Source organism: Anabrus simplex, chromosome 2, assembly GCF_040414725.1.
Source record: "Anabrus simplex isolate iqAnaSimp1 chromosome 2, ASM4041472v1, whole genome shotgun sequence".
Classification (NCBI taxonomy): Eukaryota; Metazoa; Arthropoda; class Insecta; order Orthoptera; family Tettigoniidae; genus Anabrus; species Anabrus simplex.
Window position 1 is genome coordinate 663,834,995 of NC_090266.1, and position 7,905 is coordinate 663,842,899.

Consider the following 7,905-nt stretch of genomic DNA (forward strand, 5'->3'; position numbering starts at 1 on the left):
GCCCATTTTCCTACTTCCAGCCAGCTTACTGCCAGTCACACCAAGTTGGTGAGTTTCCATCAAAATAGCAGGCCACTATGCCTAATGCCAGTCACATTTTAGATGAGGACATTTCTTTATAATGGCGGGCACCCTTGCCTACTGCCAAACACAATCGGGTAGAGGAGTTTTAAACAAAACTGCATGCCCACTTGCCTTCTGCAAGTCTAATCGAGAAGTGAATTATTCATTACAATTGTAGGCCTTCCTTACTAATGACAGTTACACAGGAGTTGGAGAAGGAACCCTTTCCTACTGCCAGTCAAAGTCGGTGTGGGGAGTACTGATTACAATAGCAGACCCACCCTTTCTCAATCGCTACAAATCGACATCAGTGAATATATATAGATCGACATACGAAAGTATATGCGTGTTTACAATATTGAAGACCTTCATATACAGATTAACTGCTACTAAACGTACGTCATATCGACAAAGGATTATACCAAAAGACAGGCCGGATTTAGTGGCCTAAATGGCTGGTCCTATGATATGTCATCTATCCTTGGGTCAGATTCAGTTAGAAACGTGGAACAGGGTAACGTTTTTGTAAGATTATCTCACATTACATTACTTTTCGGATAATTATGTGACAGCTACATACATAGCATTTGGCTCACATATGGCTACTGGGTGGGCCAATTTTCGTGAAGAGTTTGATGATTCTGTATTTCATATATGTAATCGAAAGTATGAATTATGCATGTGAAAATTCCAAATCGACTTAACATCGATTAATAGAGAAAAATCAAACGTAAAAGGGATACAGATACGGCAAAATGTCATAAGACCAAGGTTGTAGATCATTCCAAATTGAACGGAGATTGTGCAATCTGTTATGTGATAGGAATTTCCGAAGGTCTGCACCATAATTAAAATTGCCTGCATATTTCGATATTCTTCGGGGATAAAAAGTGAAAAATTTAATGATCTTGGATGTTTTCCGTTCTTTAAGGCTAAAACGTATAATTTTGTCAAATTTCAATTATCTTCTTTTTCTTCTGGCAGATTATGCCGCAATCTGGATTTTGGGCGAGGCGGGTAAAAATTAGGACTTTCAGAAAACTAAACCAAAAATTATGCAGATGGTCATTATTAGCCCTTAAACGGAAAGCTGTACGTAAATTTCGCCAATATAGTCTGTGTAGAGGCACATAGTCGTTACGATTTGATTTATATAGATAAGGAATCTGCTCCATGTAAAACACCTTTTGGGCTATGTCCGCTGGACTTAACCTGCAAAACTGACCATTCATGATATCTCCCTTATTAATCCTCCTGACGAAAACATGCACATGAAAAAAAAAAAAGGTTTAGAGGTGGTATTCCATCACGTTTGGTCGATTTCCAGTCAGGTTGGTCTTGTTGTGTATGTATTGTGGGAGAGTAAAATCACCATTTCGGTTCCCTATAAACCACCAGTCCATTCCGTAATATGAAATGTTATTTACGTTTTTTTTGCTAGTTGTTTTACGCCGCACCGACACAGATAGGTCTTACGGCGACGATGGGACAGGAAAGGGCTAGGAGTTGGAAGGAAGCGGCCGTGGCCTTAATTAAGGTACAGCCCCAGCATTTGCCTGGTGTGAAAATGGGAAACCACGGAAAACCATTTTCAGGGCTGCCGACAGTGGGATTCGAACCTACTATCTCCCGAATACTGGATACTGGCCGCACTTAAGCGACTGCAGCTTTCGAGCTCGGTTTATTTACGTTTAGAACCTACCTTTGGACAGGTGGATGCTAGTGTAAATATACATTTTGGTTCGAATGTCTTCAGTAGTTTTCAAGTTGTAAGGAATACGCTTTACACGCACCCGCTCGTGAGTTAAGTCCGATGGGACTTGTACAGAAAAACGGTCCGTTAATGATATCTCCCTTATTAATCCACGTATCGAAATGATGCACATGAGAAAAAAGGTTTAGAAATTAATTTCTACCAAGGTAGGTGGATTTCCATTAAGTTTGGTTGTGTATATTTTGTGGAAGTGCAAAATTACTGTTTCGATTTCGTATAAACCCCCAGTCAGTTCAGGGATTTAGAAACAATATTTGCCCTAAAACCTATCAAGGACAGGTGTATTCTAAATATGAGTCTTGGTGGAAATACATCCTGTAGTTTGTAGCACTCGCGTACATACGGCGTAATTAAGGAAGAAAATAATACAGTTAAGAAAGTTGAAAGTAATAGAAAATGGATTATAACTGAGGACAGCCGGATAACGACACATGTGTAAATGCCAAGTGAATGTATTGGAAAATCAAATGCCCCTCAATAAATTATGCTAGTGTGATTAATGGATATAATAAAGCGGTAACAGAGGAGAAATTTAGGTCCAGTGATCCTTATGTAAACGAATAATAATAAGATGACTAATGGTGTTATTACTTAATCTATTCGAGGGTGGTTATAACATCCAACGATATTCCGCCAATATCCCGCAGATAGGCCTATTGACGCCTCTCTTGCCTTCTACCCAAGGAACAACCACGAATTTAAAAGCATGATGAGGAAAATGGCAATACGTTACTTGCCTGCTGGCATGCAGTCAGAGACGTTGCCATGGTAACCTGTAGGTTCGTTGTCGGTCTGTCGGTCACTCAATGCAGAGCATGATACCAGAGGAAAATTGTAAATTTCTCCGTCATGTGAAGAGTAAGGTAAATTATAAGCATAACGAAAGTTGTTTATAATGAAGAGACGTTTCACGTACGGTAAACGAAGTTTACAGAAAATCAATAGTATAAGAGAAAATGGAGGAAAACCATTCTGGTTTTCCTATAGAAAACCATTCTGGTTTTCCTATAACCCCCCGTCTATTCAAAGATTTTAAAATAATATGCATATCGAAACCTTCCCCGGGATGAGTGTACTCTAGATATGAAGTTTGGTTGAGATCAATCCGGCCGTTTCGACGTGGTGGTGGAAAAACCATTCTGATTTTCCTATAACCCCCGTGTACTCAATGATTTTAAAATGATATGCATATCGAAACCTTCCCCGGGATGAGTATACTCTAAATATGAAGTTTCGTTGAGACCTATCCAGCCGTTTCGACGTCATGGTGGAAAAACCATTCTGGTTTTCCTATAAACACCCTGTGTATTCAAAGATTTTAAAAGGATATGCATATCGAAACCTTCCCCTGGATGAGTGTACTCTAAATATGAAGTTTGGTTGAGACCTATCCAGCCGTTTCGACGTGATGGCGGAAAAACCATTCAGGTTTTCCTATAAACCCACCGTCTGTTCAAAGATTTTAAAATGATATGCATATCGAAACCTTCCCCGAGATGAGTGTACTCCAAATATGAAGTTTGGTTGTGATCTATCCAGCCGTTTCGACGTGATGGTGGAAAAACCATTCTGGTTTTCCTATAAACCCCCCGTGTACTCAAAGATTTTAAAATGATATGCATATCGAAACCTTCCCCGGGATGAGTATACTCTAAATATGAAGTTTGGTTGAGATCTATCCAGCCGTTTCGACGTGATGGTGGAACAGACAAACAGACAAACAGACAGACGGACAAACAGACAAACAGACAAACAGACAAACAAACAGACACGAAACGTAAAAACCACCGATTCGGTCTTGAGTTGACCTAAAACGGATAAATATCTGAAAAATTGGCAAAACAAAAGAAATTACAGACAGCGGACCCCCTACAATTTTATTTATATAGATTATTTCGTGATTTAGCGAGATCAATAAACAATCCGGCCGCAATCTGGTTACCATCAACGCTTTCCTTAAGCATAGCCACAAGATCAGTAACTGCGAGTTCTGTGCTAGAATTTTCCCTGAAGCCATACTGGGATCGATAAAAAATCTGTGTTTGTTAAGAAAAGCCATTAGTCTTATCTTTATAATTCTTTCTAATATTTTGGAAATGATGGGTGGTATGGATATAGGTCTATAGTCCCCTGCGTTACTAGTGTTCCCTCCTTTGAAAATCGGGATAACTTTAGCAATTTTTAAAGCCTGCAGTACGACCCCAGTTGCCATGGATTCATTAATTAATGTAAAAAGCTTAGTTATTAGCTGTTCATCACAACTTTTGATCATAGTAGATGTAATCCCATCTACTCCACAACATTTTTTACTTTTTAAATTCTTAATTATACATTTGACTTCCGTGTTATCTGTTGGATATAAAAAAGGATTCAAGCTGGCGGTTACTATTCAGATCTATGACATCATGTGTGGTTATCTGAGGTGCAAGATTATCGGCTATGCATGTAAAATACTTATTGAATTCGTTAGCAATTTCTTGTTTATCATTAATTACCATATTTCCTATTGGCAGAATTTTGCAAGTTTTTGAGCTGTGCTCTTTGTTATATATAATTTTATTCAAAACGTCGCACGTTTTCTTAGGATTTTTATCATACACGTTTAATTTTTCCGAATAATAATTTGTCTTAAGCTTTCTTTTTAGGAATGTTACTGAATTTCAACATTTAATGTATTCCTCTCTCAAAGGAATATTATCTTTGTGTTGCCCAATCTTAAGTTTAGAGTGAAGAGTGTTCCGTCGCTTAACGAGTTTTATCAATTTAGATGTTATCCAGGGAGTTGACACATCTATTTTGAATGCGTTTTTCTGCTTTATGGTATGGTGATTGTCTCTATTTGTGTTTTTCTTGGATTTGAGTAATAAGGGAGTTGTACATGTGGTTCATCCTAATTTCCTGGGCAAAATGTCTTGCATTCTCTGGCAGGAAATTGGTGTTATTTAAATTAATTTTATCCCTGCATTTTAAGGGTAAAGTCAAAGTGTTGTTTTGGATATAGGTTCTCTTATGTGGCCATACAGTATCTGTGATAAGGATGTTATGATCACGTATGTCATTATCTACATTCGAAACTGTGAAATATATTTTATCTGTGTTAACTGCTACATGATCCAGAAGAGTTGATGATTTGTCAGTCGTGCGTGTTGCATACATTTTGTTACACAGTGTGAACCCATAGCATGAAAGGATATTTATATACTGCTTTTTAAAATTATCTTCAGTAAAAGTGTCAATATTTGTATCACCAATAAAGAAACATTTAGTATTGTTAGTTTGAGAAAGGAAATTTTCCAAGGATGTTAAAAACGACGTTGCATTGCCTCTCACAGGATTGTATCCTCCAATTATATGCAGACAATCGAAATTGGAACTACCAGCTGAGATGTCTCCCCAAATCTCAATCCAGATCAAGCTATGTTTCATTTCACATTTGTTAAAATTTTTAAATTTCCACTTTTTATGACCCACCACCACCTTGTGTATCTCGGTGAGCAAACAAACATGAGAGGTTACTTAAATTGTAGTATTTGGCCTCGTTGCTTTTAAACCAGGTTTTGGATATAACCAAGACATCGACTTCACCTAAGATATGGAGCAGTAATTCTAATTCGTCTAGCTTATTTTTAACAATTCCACTCTTAATATGGAGTATTTTTAGCTTATTACATTCAGGAAGAATGATTTACTATGAACAGTGTAGTCATGCTCACTCACAAATTTTAATTCCCTACAGTCGTAGGCATTAGTGTAGATAGTGTGGTCTGTCGGTATCGTCCCTGTCGTCATCGGCGTTTCACCGCCAAGGCCATCTTGAATGTCCACGGAGATGTTGTTTCTAGTTGCTGCTAATATGGTTTCCATTGTCTTGGTAAGATGTCTTGTTCGTTATTTCGGGTTGGATTTTGTAGATGTCATCTATGCTGGTAATACGCGTAGTCCTTCCAGTGTCGTCCTATTTAACATAAATTCCGCAGCCCTTCGTCCAAACATACTTAAATCCGTGCTGTCGAAGATCCCTTGTCTTTTTGTGCAGATATTTATTCTGGGATGTCTGGTGTTCGTTGATATATATATATTCCGTGACTTAGCTTGAATCCCGGCTTCAGTGGAGGTCAATCTTGGTGTGCTTCTCTTTCTTCTTTCTTCAAGCGACTGCAAAGTTTTACGAACAGAGGGGGCGGTAGTTCTGTTTTATTCTGAGGAAGTCTGTGGCACGCGTGTTTATGTCTACTCCTAGACGCTTGGCAACATCTTTCACGATTTGGACAGGCTTCTCATTGATAACCACAGGCAGCCCATGGATTTCTAGGATATTTATGCGAACATATTACTGGAGCTCGTTATTTTCATATCTGAGCCGCTGTATCTCGTTGTTAGTTACAAAACGCTCGTTTTGAAGTGTTTGAACATGGTTTCGCAGAACAGTGATTTCCGTCATAGCTTTGTTGAAATTATCACTCATTTTGATTAGTTCAGCTTTCATGTCGTCAAAACTTGCGGCACAAAACGATACAGACTTTTGAATATCTTTCTGTCCACATTCGATAAATTCAATTTTAGTGAGTCTATTGTTAATTTGGTTAATCACACTAGCCAGGTCCTTGAGGTTAGGACAGTCACTTTTGTTTTTGTTGCTGACACACTCACTGTCGTCACAATCACCACAATACCACTTACTGGTTTTAGAGGAAAGAAGTTTTAAATACTCTTCTGTTAAGTTCGACACAAGTTCTATGATAAGACTTACCATAGCCGTCACATATAATAAAGTCCTCTTTACGTTGAATATTTTCATTGCAGCTCCCGCACACCGACTTCTGTTTAGACGCCATATTTTATTTTTTATTAGGAATTTGCTTTATGTCGTACAGTAGGTCTAATGGCGACGATGGGATAGGAAAGGGCTAGGAGTGGGAAGGAAGCGGCCGTGGCCTTAATTAAGGTGTGGAATTGGGAAACCACGGAAAACCATGTTTAGTACTGCCATCAGTCGGGTTCCAACCCACTATCCCCCGGATGCAAGCACACACCTGTGTGCCCTTAATCGCACGGTCAACTCGCCCGGTGGATGTGAAAAGAAAACCGGTTCTACCGAGTGTGGAGATGGATCTTCTGTAGATATATATGGTTTTGATTCTTACCATGTAATTATATCCAACAATCGAAATCATAGCTACTGTACTCTAAACCGGCTGCATTATTGAAACTGTTCGTAAAATTGATAATATCGTTCTTCGTTTGTGAGGAAGTAGAACCTTCATTTAATTTGTGATCTTAAAAGAAGGAACTGCTTTGGTACTGCTTCCCGTGAAGGTGACTACTTTCCAGGTTGTAGATATTTCGATCACGGGAGACTCATGGCCTACTCTATAGCACCCACAAACAAGGCTGTATCTTCCCGACCCCTGCCTTTCCTAACTCTGTCAGTGCCGGGCATAGAATGTAGGATGCCTTAAGTCAAATTCTAAAATAAGGAGACCTAAAGGTAACCAGCCGGCCCCGCGGTGTAGGGGTATCCTGCCTGACTCTTACCGGAGGCCCCGGCTTCGATTCCCGGCCAGGTCAGGGTTTTTTACCTGGATCTGTGGGCTGGTTCTAGGTACACTCAATCCATGTGCTTATAATTGAGGGGCTATCTGACGGTGAGATGGCGACCCCGGTGTAGAAAGCCTAGAATAGCGGCGGAGTGGATTCTTCATACTGACCACAGGACAGCTCGTAATTTGCAGGACTTCGGGCTGAGCAGCGGTCGTTTGGTAGGCGATGGCCCTTCGGCGCTCTTACGCCATGGAGTTTGGTTTGGAAAAGTGAACAGGGAAGGAAGCGACACCCCTGCAATGCTCTTTAGCTTCCAGCTAGTTCTTCCGTCCGGTCTCGTGCATTTAGGACAGTTGGAAAACGTACGCCTTAATAAATGCTCCTCATAAAACCTTTGTAAGCATGCTAACCGAATGTATCTATAATAATAATCACAAACTCCTCCTCTTCATGTGGCTCAGTTGGTTGAATCACTGTCGTTCTGAGTCCGAGTTCGCAGGTTCAAATCCCGACTTGGATCGTTGGCC